The sequence below is a fragment of the Haliotis cracherodii genome, unplaced genomic scaffold (assembly GCF_022045235.1).
Source record: "Haliotis cracherodii isolate W230 unplaced genomic scaffold, xgHalCrac1.p SCAF_5, whole genome shotgun sequence".
NCBI lineage: Eukaryota > Metazoa > Mollusca > Gastropoda > Lepetellida > Haliotidae > Haliotis > Haliotis cracherodii.
Genome location: NW_027266308.1, coordinates 47279844 through 47300123, shown reverse-complemented (window position 1 = coordinate 47300123; position 20280 = coordinate 47279844). Strand labels below are relative to the sequence as shown.

General features: G+C 39.6%; 1 protein-coding gene across 2 annotated transcripts in view; it reads left to right on the top strand.

Moving 5' to 3' along the window:
- The window catches only part of LOC139442148 (kinesin-like protein KIF26B), a 318510-nt gene that overhangs the window by 96948 nt on the left and 201282 nt on the right, over positions 1 to 20280 (top strand). For both annotated transcript variants that reach the window (XM_071222952.1, XM_071222951.1), the window contains one exon: positions 7269 to 7402. The gene's annotated coding sequence lies outside the window, so the exon portion shown is untranslated. The remainder of the gene's footprint in view (positions 1 to 7268; positions 7403 to 20280) is intronic.

The following is a 20280-nucleotide window of genomic DNA, read 5'->3' as shown; positions in this document are numbered from 1 at the left end:
TGTGGTGTGGTGTGGTGTGGTGTGGTATGGTGTGGTGGTGTGTGTCGTGTCATTTGGTGTGGTGTGGTGTGGCGTGGTGTCATTTGGTGTGGTGTGGTGTGTCGTAGAGTGTGTCGTGTCATTTGGTGTGGTGTGGTGTGGTATGGTGTGGTGGTGTGTGTCGTGTCATTTGGTGTGGTGTGGTGTGGCGTGGTGTCATTTGGTGTGGTGTGGTGTGTCGTAGAGTGTGTCGTGTCATTTGGTGTGGTGTGGTGTGTCGTAGTGTGAGTCGTGTCATATTATTATGACACTAGTTTTGATTACGGTGCAATAGTCATGATAACAGTAGGTAGCAGTAACCCCATCAACTCGAACTCAACAAACACAAAGCATCATATAAGATAAAGTGACTTCGTGTCCCCGGCATAATTCTTACCGGCACTGTCTAATATCGGCAATCTGTTTGTTTCTAACTAAATTAGAGAGATACACTCCGATAATAACCTCTTCCTTGACAAATAGAGATTTGCTGGTCTTGTTCCGTCCTCTTTATCAAGGTGCTCGGAGCTATTGCTGTAGACACTTCCTGTAACCTATCGTATCTTGGGCTCTGAGGCAAATACGAACCCTCACCGGTGACTCCTATCAGATCATAACTGTCACTATTACATTTTAATGAAGACTCTTTTTTCAAAATTGTTCACAACCTTTCACAGCTGATCTGATTGTCACGGCGTGTGACCTGAGTGTGTATCATCGTACCCCGACGGCGTGAGTCGTTGCTCATTGTATCAACCACTGGGCCGCCAAGATCAGCCTTGATTATTTCGGGTTTCCGTGATGTATTGTTGACTCCGGTTTAAAACAACCCACTCGCTCACTTTTTTTGTGCAGAAATGTTGCAGTCTCGTAGAAACTTCTCAACGTATATTGAAATGAGTACAAATTGGCAGTGAAACAACTGGCTATCAATCCGACCTTTTCGCCATTTTCTATCTTTCTTCATCCTTTGCCGATGAAGGGTCTCGTCACCCAGGTGGACTTGGTTTGTACATTCGTCATGAAAAGTAACGCGTGGCAAGTTGATCCACTTAATAATCATAATATACAGAGAGACGTCAAACAAATATATCCTCCGGTGGTGTATAGACCGGTTCATATAGCTGGGTTCGTTGGACTGGCATGATGTATCAGCTGCGTAGTCGCCCTGGGCAGTAGGGCATAAGCTGTGCGGGCAACACGTGACATAATTCACACCTTTGATTGGCCCATAGCATCGAACGTGTGAAAGAATGCCAAATCTCCGCAACAACATATACCCTGGGGTTATAGTACATGGTAATAGAATATAAGATTATAGGCTTAAGGTAGATCACCTCTTAAATCGCTAACGCGATGGGACGGATTAGAAAATTAGATTTAATGGATTTGCATAGCTAGGGATTTAAATCTGGCTAATTAGTACGAGTCAGGTACGGCATAATGTAGCAAGGCGTTGTCTGGGAACAATGCCACGTAATCATAGGTTATGTTTACTTGTTTATTTCTTTTGCAGCCTTAATGACGTCACGGGGTGTTTATTTTATTCCACAGCCGTGATCTTGCATTAATAGACAGGTTAACAACCTTCTCATGGCTCGCCATCAAATGTTCACATGACGGTAACATTAGCGGGTTGTAATGAACTGCATCACCAAAGAGCACAAAAAACATCCCCCTGCACGTGGTCCATCATTCTCCTTAACTAGGTCACTGGGTACGAGCAGTTGGCAAAAATGGCGCCGATATTATGCATTCTAATATTTAATACCATGTGTCTTTTCCCACTTAAGATGAAATATGTTCGTATGACGGTCTGCAATTATGATTAAATACAAATTGAGTCGATTAAGATACCATAGTCTCATTTGGCACGTTACTCTCGAGGAGTTGAAGTTGATGACGTCATCAGTGTCACGTGGTCATCACAACCCAGCTGTGGAACTGGGCTATGTCATTGATTTTTTTAAAAGACGTTATTATCTCCTGCAATCGCGGCTAGCTTAACGAAGCGTACACGGTATAACGCTAACTAATGAAATAACAGACGTGATTTAACGAAAGAAGCAATTGAGAATGTAAGAGGGTCGTTTTTCCACAATACGTCTAACTCTCGCGAGATAACGCTGGCTCCCGTTGCCCTCGTTGTGACATTATATACCTCATTAGGTCCGCCATAAAGCTTGAAATATTAGATATTCGAAGAACACTTATACTAACTTGTAAGTTAGTATAAGTGTTCTTCGAATATCTAATAGTGTTAGTTTCAATTATGTAAACATTAATAATAATGTACAGGTTCAAAATCATAATATGTCACGAATAGAGGCAATACTGTCAAACTGTACACGATGTTCTTGGTGTACTGTAAAAGCAACAAAACCCTTTTCATAATCGTCAGAAATGGAAACACGTGATCAACGATCAAATTAGATTATTTCAAATAAATGTCTTCGTTTCCACATTCTAAAAGAGAAATATTTCATCGACAAATAAATTATGTTTGATTCGCACATAACAACAACCCTCATTCACCGCATTGCACCTCTGGTTGGGACGTCACTATTTTGTATGTACGGAAATTCTACTCATGTCTTGTTATTGGTAATGTTTGCGTTGCGTCACGTTTTTGAAACTTTCTAATCAGTCGACAATCATATTGTTTAATATACGATATCTTTGCACTGGACAGGATAAAAGATACGATACTTTAATATTTGTTTTGCCATATAAAATAGATCCATCTGAAGAAGACAAACGCTTTGAAAAATAATAATTGAAGTAAAGGAAATATTTTCAGATAGAAGTATTTTTGGTTTATGACAATGGTACGAATAGTCAGAATGTGGTACAAATGTAGTTTCCGTGTTGATGTGCTATTAGTAAAAAACGAACACTACACCGTTCGTTTTAGATACGATGGGGCGTCGTAAATGTCAGGCTATTCAATCACATGCTGAAATATTGTGTCATAAATTTTGTCAGAGTAGAATATAGTGAATAATGCTGACGTTAATGCATATAATCATTAAGCTTCTGTTACTGTGTCACTGGACTAAATTGGAAGTAAGGGGTGATTAGTACTCTCAAGTGCAGAGTACTGTCGGCGTCTGGAGAACGTTGGCATTCTCATCTCATCACTCAATATCATCTCAGAAGCTACCATAAAGGTCGCCTGATATCTCGTCTCTGGAACAATAGCCAAACGTTTGCGTACAATCACCAAACGAAATCAATTATCAGGTGGACATGTTAAACATTCTACAAGCTATGCCAGATTGACTTTGAATGTTCTTTTTTAACAAAATGTATAATTTTCGTTATTATTCTTCTGGGGAAGCAGATCTGGTGACGGAGAAAAAAAGCGAAACGTGTCATTGTTCTTTTAATGGTTTTCTCCCACCCCTGATGCCAGCTAACCAACGATGACAAAGATCCTATTAAATCAGTGTGACCGTGGATCCCCTTGCCCAAGTCCATCACACGTCCAGTATTGATCTCTTTGTTTGGTCCTGACTGGGTCATGTCCATCATTGATGGTCACTGGCGAGTTGGACAATGGTAACTGTCCTCTTACTAGGCTCCTGGTGAGTCGGTAATGTGATCTGAACATGGTGACACTGATGGCATGGCCTGGTTGCATTGGGGGAGGTAATCTGACAACTTTGTCCAGCAATAAGACTTCTTTGGACACATGGTCAACTCCTCCAATGAAACCTATGGGATCTGTATAATGAGAGGTGCCTGGTTAGATGAAACATTGTGGGTCGCCAATGAGTTGGTTGACAGTTAGGGTAGGGCGTGTGGTATCCAGGGGGTATGAGGTGTGGGATGTTAAATTATGACCCATTAAGGCCAAGGCCCCCGATGGTCAGATAAGCCCGTGAATGTGCTTTTACAGTACGGTGTGGTTCGCGATAAATGAAAGAAATATGATTCTTCCGATGGCTGCCGTGTAGATTAATATTGAAGTGTATTGTTGGGTTATTGATAAAGGAGACATATCTGAAGTAGTTTGAGAGCTTGTGTCGAGAGGGAAACTGATGATCTAGCCCAGAGATCCCATATGTCAACTCATATTACTGGATCTAGTCAGCCAGCGAGGTATCAGACTGCGAGGGAGATAGTGATTCGGTGATGCTGTCGTGGTTTGTAGACGTCGTGTATCCTCCCAGTGAGAACCAATGGGCATTCCCCTTTTGATGGAATGGTCATCTGGTGGTCATAAGTGTCAGACACCTCCATTATGAAACAAGATAAATAACAAGTTCATGTCTCAAAAGTAACGTCCAAATGGGTTGGTATTAGTTTTCTGTTCCAATAAACGGAATTTTGTGTTTCCGTATTAAAGTAAGATTACACTCTTTCGTATTTTTGTAGTGTTGATTATATGAAACCTTTTGAACAATGAAGACCTACACAACACGACACTGGGACGGCATTTTCTCGGAAAACGAAGCCACAACCTTGCCCTTTTCAGTTCATATTCTTGGATTGACGATATTTTCAATATAGCAATGGCGCAAGTGATATTTTCCAGACCGCTTGTCTTCAAATAGCTCTGGGCAGTTTGGGACCGGAGGAGAATATAAGTACACACGCGCGGAGGTCAGAGCAACGTTGATTACGGTGGCTACTGTTGTCTAACCTTTACATGTACTGCCGCAGGGTCTAATCACGAGGGAATTACATTTTATGTCCGGCCATGACACACGACATAATTTTTAAAAGTGTGTCAGTTTCTGTCTAGCGGAAAATGATATCGCAACCAGAGATGTGTGATGACTTCGTTGGCAGAAAAGGCAGAAATGTCGGAAAAGGTTAATTATCAATATGATTGGGTATACCAAACGAAGTCAGGTAAAGCTATAACCTTGTGTTGGTTTCAATGATACGGGTGTGCTGCAGGGAGATCTTAATGTGAACTTGGCTTGCGGATTAGAGAAGGCATTTTGTCGAGCCATACGACCACGCAATCCTGTGTTGGAATTGATCCCAGTATCAAATATTTGTCTAGAAATACGATTGCCATCTGACTTGATATGGTAGCCGGATTCTGAACAAGTATTCTACTAGATAAGTCAACCTGTGGGGAGACGAAATCTTGTCTGGCTGTGTTATTGTAGTTTCGGACCCTTCGTTTTTTAGTGCTGATTACAACTGTCTCTTTTCTTCTGTAGTTCGACAGTGTTGCATTAACCCAGATAATGTACATTATATTTAAAGGCTGATATATCACAGGCAGCGGTGTAAAGTCCTAGACTCATTGTCTGTAGGCGTAATGTGATTGTAGATAGGCGTGACGTCAAGGGTCGATGTTAGGGATGAAACATGATCCAATAATCTGCTAACAGTGATTCATGATCATTGCACTGCTCGCCTGATTTCCAGATCGTTACTACTGTAAACACATTAGCCCATTTGTGGATTTCATATTCCGTACTTAAGAAAGAATTATCTAACATTATAGTTGCTGATCATGCATTGCAAATGCTTCTGTTTGTTGTTTAACGCCGCACTCAGCAATAGTCCAGCTGTATGACTGCGGTCTGTAAATAATCCAGCCTGACCAGACAATCCAGTGATTGACATCAATGGGGATACGATGACATTTATCAACCAAATCAGCGAGCCTGACCACCCGATCCCGTTGGTCGCCTCTTACGACAAGCATAGTTTCTTACCGAGAGCATGGGTTGCTGAAGACCTATTGTCTACCCGGATCCTCACTGGTCGCATTGCATTGCAGAAAGGACCAAATTTAGGAAAATGAAATGGTGTAGGGGTATCTTAGTGTTTAGACACGTATGGCTAACTGTCAAAATGGTCGGTGTTTGACGTATGCATGTTCATGTACAGGATATGACCATTGAGGGATGCGAGGAAGATTTATTTTTACTCACAAACGTGCTCATAGTTTGGTTATCTCCAGAATCAGATTCGCCAACATTGAACCAGTACCAGTATACCTTTCCGCAACGTTGATTTTGGCCAGTGTTTTAATGGCCAAAACAGTCCCAATCATACTACAGGTTCTGTCTTTATTTCATGATCAGAACATGGGTTGAAGACTGAACACACCATGATGTTCATACGTTTACTTAACGCTATCGGGTTATCGGCAAGCCGATATTCTACCGAATGATAGATGACCCGTTGCTTAAGCTTAACTTTGAACATAATTTTTAAACCATGTCAAATAAAGTACAGTGCAATGCTTGTGTCGTGATGTTCTGTTTCAGGCATATACACACATGAATAATAATTCTACACCTGAAGATTTATCATTTAGTATTTGTCTTTGGAGATTTCAGCTAAATTTCAGCGGTCGGTGATTTAGACTGTTCTCAAAAGATATGCCATTTGATATAGAAGTGTGTGTGGGTTGGGTGTATCGCCTCTGGATATATTATTCAGAAGAAAGGATATGATGGTTGACATCAAGGATATTCGATATGACATTATGAACAAGGATATGCAATTTTACATTGGTCCAAATGATATCATTTTCAATATAACCAAAACGACCTGGGTGATCTGAAATTAAACCTAAAATCAAATTATAGGAGAATATTTGGGCATTACATAGTACTCGCAAAGCGAATATTGATCAATTCATTTGCGCTTCAAAGATTAAGAAGTGGCGTCATTTGATTTGCGCTCATAGGTAGGTATTAGTGTAAATGTACTCGAGCGCTCAGACACAGGTATGAATGGTGTACGTCCCACCTAGTGGCGTGGTCATCTTTAATTTGCAGTTTTGCAAATACCACCCTCTCTCAAGCAAACACGAGACCCAGTATATTACAACACCTGTCTCATTTTGACGACTGTCTAGCTTTTTCTTTGAATGCAAAATACAAAACACGAATTTAAGCTATTGATGTTTGAAAGCTGCCAATTAAATAACATTATCTCCATGCAAATATTTCTCTGTTTCGAAAACCACCCAGAATCGCCCGTGTAAGTCACATCTAACAGACGGGTTTATTCTTCTCCTGAACGAAATAACTAATATATGTATCTTATTGGGGTGCAGTGAAACAGGTCCGTTGACCGATTGCGAAGTAATACACACACGTATAGACGGACCTATTCAAATAGTCCAATTGTTTATGCATGGGTCTTTTCACTGTCATGTTGACTCGATTCCCCGGGCTTAAGGAAGGACGGTAAGACCAGAAATCTAATTTGTTTGCTCAAAGTCCTGGAATTTTTGGCGTTACTAAGTCATTGTTTGTATGTTTCAGTGTTTAGACTGGCGTCGCTGTTTGGATAAAACCATGACCCTGGGTGGCTGAGGACACGGGACAAGATACACTGGACAGTCATGGATAGAACAGCGGTCAAAGTGTGGACTTAAAGTTTCCCCTCACAGGAACAGGTAGGGAGATACACTGATGTATATTATATGGGTCATTATCATTGGATGTATTGTTACACAGTGGAGACATTTATCTTATACCCTGTCATCAGTGACTGTTTTCATCACTGTTTTCATCACCTGTGTTCATCACCTGTGTGCCGAGTCTTGGACACAAATACTTTAGATGTACATACCCATCGAGTAGACACCTTGCAGAAAGCCATGCCAGTTAATATGTCAATTGACGCTATCCATGAATATAATATTATATGATTCCTCTGAGAACGTATAGGCCATTGCCCTCAAAGCCTGGGATAATTTCATTACACGGATAACACTGGTTTCATTACTCACATTCTCTTTAACCAGCGTTTGCGAACGCGGTATTATCGGTGTTCCTCAGATGAAAGCTTTATTTCATTGGAACTATACGATGTAACGAAATTACAGCATTGTACCCATACATGGAAGCGTGTTCTAATATACCCACAATGAGGCTGTATTGATTACCCGTATGTAGTAAATCAGGTCCGCTTTGAAGAGCGTATCATTATTAAGGTGGGGCAATTTCTCAGGCACAGATCTGAGGTAAATGAAAGCAAGATCGGCCATTACATATAAACGAAAACACTGTTAGTCGTTATCACTTTCATGCTTCAGTGTACATAGATTGCAAAATCAAAAGTGATTATGTTTGTTATAAAAGGAATATTGACAGCCTTTTTTCTCACGGAGTATTTTATCAACTGTTCTCTTAATGCTATTTCTGTTCCCATTGAGCGTGGTGGCTTATAACAGTATCTGGGTCAGGATTGTATGTGCGCGATTATATATAACATTAATAGACCATTTCGAGGAATGATTAAGGAACCATTAATCCTATTTGAAGGCAGGCCTAATAAAAAAATCATTCACTCTTTTTATGCATTACCATACGTGTAGAGGGCAGAGCGTTGTGTTGAATTCATACCATTCAACGCGTTAGTAATTGAAAATCATCTGTTCGTGAAAAATCCCGGGCACGGTAGGTTAACCTTGATAATGTGTTCAATATAATGGCAATACTTTATCTTTGTTCGTTATGAGGTATCTGCTTGGATTTTATCGGATATAAACATGATTGTGACAAATTACAACAGGGAAACTCAGCTCCATGTGGATACATCCACCTAACCGTGAACAGGATGACGTACAATGGCCCTTGACAATCACGTGGACATCCATGCTCGTCTTCAAATCTGAAATTCGTTTATGTTAACGTTAATGTTAATTGTCACTATTGATGGAGCAGGATTAGCTTCGTTGAAGCCGAGTTCTCGCTCTTTATTAAGATATCACACATTAGGACCTCGTTAATTCAAAGTCTTTGGGATTATGAAAATATCGAGCTAGCCACAGTTAATATAACTATGCTTATCGGTTTTCTATCGGTAGTTATGTCGACTAAAGCAATATATCGAGTCACGGAGTTCGTATGTGAACGTGTCTGTAAAAGTATCATATTCATACAATAAAAATGGTGTTACTTCTGTTTGAGACTAGTATTAGCGTGCCCGTTTGTTTTAGTGTATGGCTAAATTTGCGTAAGCACTGAAATTTGGATATGTTGTCACAACGTAAGGTTTGATAATCACTATCAAATTCTTTACTCAAAGGTGACTCAAATAAACCAACCCTCAGCTCGACATACAAATGGAACTGCAGATTAAATGGCAGACTTGATGTTTCCTAATGTGTTTCCGCGTTGTCGTAATGACAGTCGTACAAATTGGTTACCAAAGGGAAGAAAAACGAGTAACAGTGTTCGACATATGCAATATTTGAGATGTCTCCTTTCACGGTCGAATGACAGATGTACAAGGGAAACGATGACACTGTTGTGGGAGGTCAATATGCGTGAAAATCGGGCCCTCCGGCGTTGTCCGGAAAACAATAGATGGCCCGGATCAGAAAACCGGGACGATCCACTCCAAAGTAGTGGCGCATTGTCTTCAAGGTTACGCTAATGCCAACCACCCACTCCGATATCTTATTAGCGAACCGCGGGGAACAATAAAGCCTTTTCAACATTACACAGGGCTGGAAGTACACGAATACGTTGTTTGCTAACGAAACAATATTAGAATTTTCGATTTTTATTATAAAACTTAATCTGAGATTATAATTACCACCGACATTCCGTAATTCAAGGTCACGAACCATTCCTCACAATATTTGTTTAGAAATTTCAGATGAAAACCTTAGTAATTAGTTTTGTATTGTAACTCTTGCGTCTTTACGTGTGAACACTAAACCCGAATAATGTAACGTTTATCAAATCGAGGTATTGCGTCTCTGCAACTGCCGAAAATAATTTGGAGCACATTCGGAGAGAAAATCGTTTTGGATAAAGAAATTCGAACCTGTTTTTCAAATTCTGCATTCCCTAAAATGCCATTGGAACGATAGGTCAGAAAAAAGTCTAAATTACGAATTTGAGTTTCAGGGGATCGCTGCCTAGAATACCACTCACTATCGGGGCTATATCCGTTTTTGAGGCACTTATAAACTAAGAGGAGGCGCAGTTAAAATAGAGGCTGTTAGAAACTCGCCTATTCAATTAAACCGAATCCGCAGGGACTTACAACCTATCTGCTAAACGATCGTCATCGATTCCAGATGCTCAAATCACGTTTTCAGCAGTTACCGTATACCGTAATGTTTCCGGAAAAGCTTACCGTATGCCAACACGTTTCCTATGCCGTATAGATAACGACAATGAAACGCAACTGCTTTTAAATGTGCAGGGTCATTTCGAACATAATTTCTATATTTCGTAATCACGATAATCTGAATCGGATGTCGATGTTCTTATGAAATCCTGTTAACATTCCTGTAAGTGTTGAATTATAGACTACAGCTCATCGAAATCTATGTAAGAATCAGGTTATTTCACGCCGAGGGTACTCTTCTAGCAGCTATGATATATCCATTGGTACCGCAAGTATGTACAGGAAACGGAGAATCCGTGTGCGGAAAGATCATTCGTCACCACTCGCCTCTTTCCGTAGCCCACTATTCGGCTTGTCCCGTAGACTAACATCTAGTCTCAGAAATGAACATATCGTACAGAAAAAACCAGTTGTTCAGTTATCTTAATAAAAATATAATCAAAGGGAGCCCTGTGACTCTCTTCATTTTCAGATACTGCAGTAATCTAGACTTTATAGACTTGCATGGGTTGTATTTGATATATATTTATATCAGGGTCTGTAAGACAGACTACTTGTCCCGGAATAACACGAGTTGGTCACGAATGCGGAATGATTACAGTTTTCATCATAACTCGCTGACATTCTTGTATTTCTTTCGTCACAGTGTAGGCCGTTCTAGTGATAAATACTGTTGTATGACAAGAAGGAAATCCTGTTCCTTTCATTTTCAAGCTCATTAAAATAACACTTCCAACCAGTTTTTGTTGAAACAGATGCACTTAAGGGATATTTACATGTGTGTCAAAACATGCTCTCTTAGTTCGTTGCCATATTACAGTTATTCACAAAGGAGATTCGTAATTTTAGAAAAGTTCTTCATCGTACGAACCGGTATCAATTATCCCAGCAAGTGTTCCTTTGAAAGTTTTGCAATAAAACACGGTATTTGCCAGAACAAATTGAAGAAACGGAGTTGGGATTAGGTTTTCGAAATGGTAATTAACACTATGGAGGCGGTTTTAGTCATTATCGTCGGCACAAATGTGTTACAGATAGCAAGGTGTTTGCAAAGGTCAGCCAAATAAGAAACTTTCAACATATTTGAATTATATGCATGAGCTGTTTGGAGTTTTAAAAGATTTATTGCAATGTTTTAACCGACATATGAGATGTTCGGATGCAGTTTTCTTAGACTTATAGCTCATTGAAACTGACAATTACGTTTGCGTTTAATTATCTTAGAGTTGTAACATGCAGGAGGTCACCAATTTTATGGTGTCTTTGAAAATAAAGCAACATAAGGTTAATTGTAATCAGTGGTACTATCTTCAATGCGCCAGTGTTGAAAATGGAGAAAAGGTGAACAACATACGAAACCATCTATAACTAATGTTTCCGTTCACCAAACGCCAATGTGGTATCTAAAACCAAATTTTTCACCTTTGAAATTAACAAGTGCAAAACTGGAAGTGGTATCAGATAAATACGACCCCGATTGCAGTTCCAAACATAACCAACATTCAATTGTTCGTAGACTGTGGCATATAAAGTGCCAGGCCTTTTTGCGTATACACTTGAAATTTGGATTTGACCAAACAATTACAAACGTTATTGAAACGTTACTCGGCTGAATGTCTGGTGTCTGTGAACTGAAACTGATCACGACAATACCTGCTTCACTCAGAACACTCACCATCCAATAACCATTCCTTGTTTCTTTCATTTTTAGCCAACATCAAACACAAACATGGGTTTGCATTTGGATTAGGTCAGCAGCTTATATCTACAGCTTCAAAATAATCATATTAGTTATATTCCTAAATCAATTATCGAGAAAAAAATAACCTTTTATTAAAATATCCTATTATATGAAATAATAATGTTATTTGCACAATTTTCGGATAAACCGTCTACTTTCACATTAGAAGTGGCCGCTAGCGAGAATCTACCTTCTCAACTCCCGACGGCTGACTCTGTTATGGTGTTAGCATAGACGGACTTAATCTGCTCTGTCTACCGGCGTAATTGAAATGTTTTACTGCTAGTCAGGTCTGAGAAGGAGGGAATAGTCTGCGTTATTTCGTAGCTCATTCCTAATCGTTTCAGGGATGGTGTCAATGGCATACAGCAAATTCTGACTTGTAAATGGCTTAGGTTCGTAATCCGTAGGCTCTTGCAGGCCTGGGGAACGATCTCGGCAATGTGCTAACGTCTAAGTAGATTTCCCAAACAGCTTTTCACTCTTTGCAACCAACTCTTTCTACGGTGATATTTTTTCTTCTTTTGACACCGTGTCTAAAACAGGAGTGTTTATACAAGACGGTATCATTGCTTCCTGAATTTGCAGTGCCTTTGTATACTGTGTGTGTAATCCTTCTGTATAATGATTACATCCGTTAACGTACTTACACATACTTATGCCGCTGACACGTTTCTGGACATGTGGCACATGAATCAATCAGCATATATATCATTGCCATGTTTGGTGTAAACAGGCGACCCAATGTTTCGCTTCTTGACCTCCCGATGGTGTCTCATCCGGGTAACTGAGGTATTGGTTCGACAGGTCTGAAAGGTCACCATGTCGTCTGTGCGTGGATTCCATTTGTTATCTGGACAGGATCGGCAAGTTGTCAGCTCTGCCAGGTCTCTATCCCATCTACAACATAATCCTACATAAATATACAGATAATACACCGTTGATGTACTCAGCAAAGGGAACAACGCCAGTGGTTACCAGGCATGCCAAGTGTATCGAGACGGGCAGATTGAAGGCGAGCCAAAGAAAGAAATGGGAAGAGACTTTCTAAGTATTTTACATTCAATCATTCTGTTCAGAGGCATTCCTCTGACGCTCTCCTTGGTAGTTTCATCAGTCGTAGCTCTGTTTTATTGGAACTATCTTCGACCTGGCGCAACTAATCGAAGTTTGATGAACGGGCACAACTTTATTTGGAAAACAAAGATTTGAACCATGTATGTATTTGCAAAACCTGTGTCATCTATTTATACATGCATATACCATTTAATGAAAAAGTGAGAGTTTTATGTTAGAAGAAATGTGATGTTTTCTTTAGGGGTATGGTACAAAACCTTTTTCATATCTTCAGCAGTTTAAACGTAACTTTTACAACTTTGTTTGAAGGAATATTACGTTTTCTTTAGGGTTATTCTACAAAACGTATTTTATATATCCAGCAAAATATCAAAATACTCATCTTTAAACATTGTTTAGTTGTAATCCATTGAAGTCGTTGACATGAAATAATACATTCATTTAGAGTTATAAAGCCATGCATATAAACCAATACTATTGTTCACCATGCATGTGTTAAAAGAAGACTGTACCATGATAACAAGTCATGAATATGATTGGTACTGAAGTTCAGATGATAACGCCGTCACGGCGGGTGCCTCTCGCTAACCTAGCCATGGAAACATCTCCAAAAACCTCAAGAAACGTTTATAAGAACCTACAAGATACTAGTCTATCTGTTGCAGGAATCTGACAGAAGCGTAGAAGATATGGTAAGCATGGTAATAGACAGATGCCTTTGTAGATGACACATGTGTAGATCCGTGATACATCACGTGAATAATAGACAAAACTGACACCTTCAGCAGAGGGCAGAGAACAGAGCATAGTAGATAACTAGAATGCCACGGTGACTCTGTTACGGAATGATGGTGTGCTGATTGAAACGTCCCTCCAGTGTGAATACCTAGTTAAGTTAACACAAGAACGCCTTTGCTAGTTCCTCATCATTCATAGTGTAACATGTTATTACAATTGTGTTTTAGTAGATAGGAGAGGTATGACCTCGTCCCAGACAGGAACCCTGGATGATGTATATTGCTGTCAATTTTTCTGACGATGTGGTAAATTAAGGGCACATCAGGAAGGGGTCGGGTTACAGAATATTACACATTGTCGAGTACGTTCTTATGTAGCTGTCTTATATGATATGTAAATAATGAAATGGGTAATGCATTTTTGTCGGTCACATTACGGACACTTGATGGACGATTTATCAGTAGACACACACAATGATAAGGGGAAAGAAGGTCGTGTTTCGTTGATGAAGATAAAGGATTGACAAATATTCCACCTAAAAAGAGCATGTTCCTCGTATAGTTAGGTAGGTACAGTGTAGGCGTTGGAGCACGGGTGGTCCAGTCGTCTTAGGCGCCGCAATTCACAGATTCGCCCTGATTATATTTCTAGGTTTGCCAGCACCAATCAGTGCTCGTGGGTTCATCAAAATGGTAGACGTCTAAACTTGCATCACTTCGGGCTTTCCTCTCCCATTAAGCTGACATATCGTGGAAAAACTGAATCATTGTTCAAAGCTCACTCACTCACTCTACAAGAGAAGGCGAAATAATCTTCTTTCGTTCTCCGATCTAGTGACATTGTTTCGGACTGAAGTTTCCCGTTCGTGTTCAAGGACGGTTGTTTTAGGGGGTATGTGTCAAACCACTTTAGAGTTTGCTGAGCCACCTTGTTGGTCAATACTTAGTATGTCTGTAAAATTGTCCAAAGTGTCCATATATGATATGATATGAATTTTATTTTATGTTCAATTCAAAAGTTGAACATGATCTCTCTGAATATGTTTGTAACTGCATAACAAGATAAGTTTGTAACAGCATAACCAACCAACCATTCAGTGATATCGATAATATTTCTTATGTTTGTCACAATTAATCATGGTTAATTACCACTGCAATTACCATTTAGTTCGTGATATCAGTTATTTCATTTATATAATTCATGTATAATAGTTAGTTATATGCAGAATGTATTTCCCCAATAAGTATGTTTTAACTCGATATACCTTTACTGACCAACCATTTTATGATCTTTGTGATTTACGTTGATGACAAATATACGTAAATGAAATTGATAGAATGATTTCACGAGGAATAAAGAACGTTAAAAAGGATTGATTCTTTAATTCTGCCCAAACAGAGGTAAAGAAGAAAACGTGTCTGTGTACGCCCATACGGCTAAATGGACAAGGACAAGACGATCAAGGTCCCATCCAGTACTGATAACTGTATTAATATCCCTACTCACTGAACACAATCCCCGACACGAGTCAGTCAAGTACTCAGCAATCACCATTCTACTTCAAACAAATCACGAAATACGGTCTCCATGGCCAATAGCTGGTTTTATCTTTGTAGTACCAGAACGATTTGTTCTCTTCCGGCATATGGGCAAATAGGATTGATCCTCTTCTGGGGACACTATAACGTAGGCGGTACGGGGATATGGTGGTCGAGACTGGTTAATAGGACTCTTGGTGTCTATGTTAGTAATAGGAGGAGGCAACGTATCTGAGGGTTCCCTGTCAGATTAGTGTGTCAACATGTTTGGTAGACTGAAAGCAGTCTCGCTTGTATTTCCAAATCAAATTCGATTTGTGTGTAATTCTTCTATCATGTGTATCATTTGTGTTCCGAATGCATTTATTTATGATTACTCGGTTTTAGCTCACAAACCTGAAAGGCTAGTGGGGTTATGTCGTTGCTAGTTGTCTGTCGTCCGTCCGGCCGTGAGACGCTCATTGAATTAATTCTTCATATGTCAAGTGAGCTACAGTGCCTCGACCTCTATTTTTAAGGACATAGCAAACATTTATTAACTTCCATCGTCTTTAAATATTGAATCTAAATTGCTTGAAATGATGAAATTGTAACTTTCGTTGGTTAAATGTGCCAAGGGGTGATTTGAATTTCATTAAACGTAAATAAAAGCGACAAAACCCTTCCCATGGGGACTTTTAATGCATTTATGCGCTGAACGATGTATCTTATTGTCTACTATCTCTGTGTTAATGCTCACATAAGTAGGCCGTGAAGTACTATTGTTAACTCCAATATATTATGGAGGTTATGGAGGTATAAACGTATACTCAGGTGTGCACTTTGCGTAAATCCGCACACGGTGTGCATACCGGGTTCTCCGTTTATACTTCCACAAACGCAACAAATAATGGAAGCCAATTCTTACTGATACTATTATGTATAAACTGGGCATTATATATTTTGCCAGTGTGGGAATCGCACCTGGGGATTCATGGTACCATCGACGTCGTTAGCCAAAAGACCGTCTCCGTGGTCTCGTGGTAGAGCGTCGGCCCGGAGAAGCAGAAAGTCCGGGGTTCGATCCCCGGCCCCGTCATAGCAATAGACGTTAAAAGATGGTACTTCTTGTTACCCTGTCCATCGCTCGGCATTAAGGGGCTAAAACAAGGACTGGCCGGCTCGGAGTCAGTATACAGTGTCTGAGTGGGGTATTCTTGTTAAACTGCGGCATGGTATCTCAGTGTGCTAGCACTATAAATCGGCATCATTCCGGTCTACAGCAGCCATACACACCATATCCTCGTGGGTTTCACCGAAGTGGTAAACCTGCATCACCTTCGGGCTTTCCTCCCATATTAAGCTGACACGCTGCGATATAACTAGAATACTGTAAAACGGCGTTAAACCTACCTCACTCACTCACGTTAGCCACAAGGCTAATAAAGGAAATAATATCATATTCTAATGGGTTAAAATTAAAACGTGTTTGGATTATTAGGCTTTTATGATTTGCTGAAGTAATATACAATACATTAGGGCCATTTTTTATGCACACGATTTATATTACATTCAGTACCCACTGAATTGGGTGTAGACAATATTAAAAATATCAAATTTAACAACATAAATATCATTATGTTACAAAATCCCAAAAGGATAACACGATTACATGCTACATTACAATAGACAAACATTGTTTATTCTGGTGCAAAGAAGTTCGCATGGACTCAAGTACGCTGCCTATTCATAAGGTAAACATGTTTTCTTTAAGGGTCAAGGCATGCCGAAACTCAAAGCCGTGCAGTTATAATCATTAAACAGTCGTTGACTTCAACTTCCTTATTTGCAGACGACGTTAGGAAAAGTAACGAGACTTTGATCTCGCCGCCAAAATAACGCTCAAAGATATCCCCCGTATGCTAGCAATGACACGCACGGACCACACGGCCGCTATTGCTCGTTTTAAAACAGTCGCCGAACACGGGGGTTCAACTTAAGGAATTCAAAATCATATTTGTTTATTGCAGTTTAGCATTACTGGCAGTGTGCTATGATATTTGATCAAGCCATGTAGTGGAGATCTCATTTTATCAATGCTTTTTATATTTTCCTCTTTGATCTCGATATTATAAATCTCTAATCTATGGAAATAAAAGCGACAAGGCCATTCCCATGATCATAGCAATCTTTTCTAAAAGCAGTGTCCATTGTACCTTCAATGGATGGCATGTCTTTGAAGAGTTTTTATGCCACGCTAAACCAGTTTATATAATGACATAAAACATATTATGTATATTTGTCAGTTTTGATTTATGAAGGGTAGCCTTGAAAGCAGAACATGTAATATAATTCGGTCCTACGTCAGCGTTGAACTTTAATAGGAATCACTTCTAAATATAAATATTGTTTCTTATTATGGGTGTATATATAACACTGATACGTGTATGGCGTATTTCAGATAAGGCTGTATGGATGTAGTAATGCTTGGAATGGCGTTACGTGTGTAATGAGTACGTATGGGTACGTTAACGTGACTTACATTTACGTTATATCGTGACCTGTGCATTAGGTGTGCCTAATCCAAATTTTCCTCACCCACTTAACGATAGGCATGTATGATATATTCCTAAGATCATACGATGTCTGGACGGTGTAGTATTATAAACCTTACCACGTTGTCTGGGAAGGCTTGGGCCTATGTCGCCGACATCACGCGTCACGTCGTCACGTCAAGAGGCAGCCGGCTGTCGCCTGTACTTCGATACTTGATACAGCTACACAGAAAATCAAAACGAACTTTGGTAACCCGTCACAAAACCTTCGATCAGCAATCGTAATCAATAGGAGACCTTTGCTCCTGAGGGTCATGCACTGTTTTTAAACGCCATGGCTCGTGTCATGTGATTACGTCATGGAGCATATCGGGTAATGTCGCCTGTTGCCGTTTTAATCAAGGGGGGTAACTCTAGACAGTTTCCTGTCGATTAAATGCGATATTGTATGATAGAGAACATTATGATTGCGCAAACTTTCATGGAGGCAGTTTTTCAGTCCGTTATCGAATATCAGTAATTGAATTTGTGAACGAATTAACACTCGCGTAACAACGAGTCGGACTTTGATAAACATCAAAAGGAAATTTAGTTATACTCCCGTTTCGCGGCGAACAACATTAATCATATAAAATGACTCAAAATGTATTCCCACTTGTTTCCCCGTAAAATAATGTTTTCAGTCAGGCAAACGGAAAACTCTAGATGCTCTGTTTGTGCTGCTTTATGTCAATTTATTAACTCGGCCACTCCCCAGTGGGATACATATAAAAGAAGTACAAAAAGAAATAGCTGACCCGAAGACGTACGATGTTATTGGTAAACTTTGATTGAAAGTAGGACTCAGCATTGAAACAAGATACGCTGTGTAAGTACACACTGCACGACAACTTGGAAATTGGTGAATATATATCGCCTTCAATTGCTGACAGAATTAATGGTGAAGGTTAACCTCCGTGTACTTTCTACTATAGGCAATGTCTTAGAATTAATTGCTGTGACGAATCCTTCAATTCAGAACTCCTTTAAGAAATGTGATGGCTTATGTTGGGATAATTACAAAACTTTATCAAAGGCTTCATTCGCCATCATGGGATAATTACATGCAACGCATGTCTAAAATTGTATTTTATGGTTAATATACTCAAAATTGATTTGAGTGACACATAATTAAAGGCCATTGATAGCACGTTGTGACACCTCACCGGGGTTGACGCTTGAAGGCAAATGAGTTTGGGAATAAAAAGCAATATCGTATAAGTTCAGAGAGCATTTACGTAAAAAAAATTAATAGAATAGGACATTTAAAAAATATCCATAAGTTTAGGATTGTTATTTTGGCATAAAAGTAAACTGTGAAAGTATAGCCTTTTGTTTGCAGTAATAACATTTATTTCTTTTACAAACATTTTAAAAAGGTAGCGAGTGTTCGAGGTCACTCCCATGTCTTTGAAGTACACATTAATAGTCATTTCAGATAACTTCAAACACCACGTAGTGGTTTTGAACAGTTGGAAATTTTAGCATCTTTCAACGGTCTAGGTTTCGTGGTAGGATCTGTTTTGGTTCATTATATTCTTTTGTTGTTGAGAGACTTTTTCAAACATGATGAAAAGTTAATAATGTTCTTTAGAAGACCTGCTTTCGCGCATACGGTCCCATCAGAATGCAAAGATGTTAATAAAACGATTTGAAATGCGCCCAATCTCCATGTTAGCCGTGTGTTAATGAACAAATGTATATTTCCAGCGCCAGTTTTTGATAGATGATTCATTCAAAATATGATGGCCACGCCTCGTCCACAGTGACATTGTTGCGATTTGGAAGTTTAATTCCAAACGGAAACATATTAATTTCCGCATTAGGTCATCCTCATCCATCAGTGCCAGGTCGGAGGCAGTGAAGCCTTAAATGGAATTCCGGTCCAGTTATACGACCCCTGGCCTTTATTTACTACCCCAACCCGGATTGTTTGCCTTCGCAGAGAGCGGATCTTTGAGACTCAAAGTACAAAGACCAATTGCATAACGACAACACGAGAGCGTAAAGTCAATAGCTGATAGTGATGAAGAAGGACTTCTTGTGTCGGAGCGACCACTGTTTAACTGCACGCTGAGACTAATAGCAAATATACATTACCTGTGCCTTTAATCACCTGTAAATATCAATCTTATAGGGTTTAGACATGGAGAATGGGGTCGGTTGAGATTATAAAGGTTCTTGTGTCGGGCCTCCAGTATATCAGCTGAACTTGATTTATACTGGGTGGAGGGAGGATTTTCTTGAGGAAACGTTATTGCTCTGTTATATCAAACCCTTGTGTTCCCGAACACATTTTCGGTGACCCATTCTTAGTTTTTTACCGTTATGTTGATTTTTACGTCCTACAAAGTATGTTTCGGAGTTTCGGTGTTTCGGCGGATAATCGAGACTGGTTAATATCTGGCGTTGGGGTTCTATGTTATCACCATCCATTCTGGTGGATATTATCGTTAAAATGGAAATTATGTAGACATGTCGCAGACACGACACAAAAGGGCAATGATAAATCTTTTGT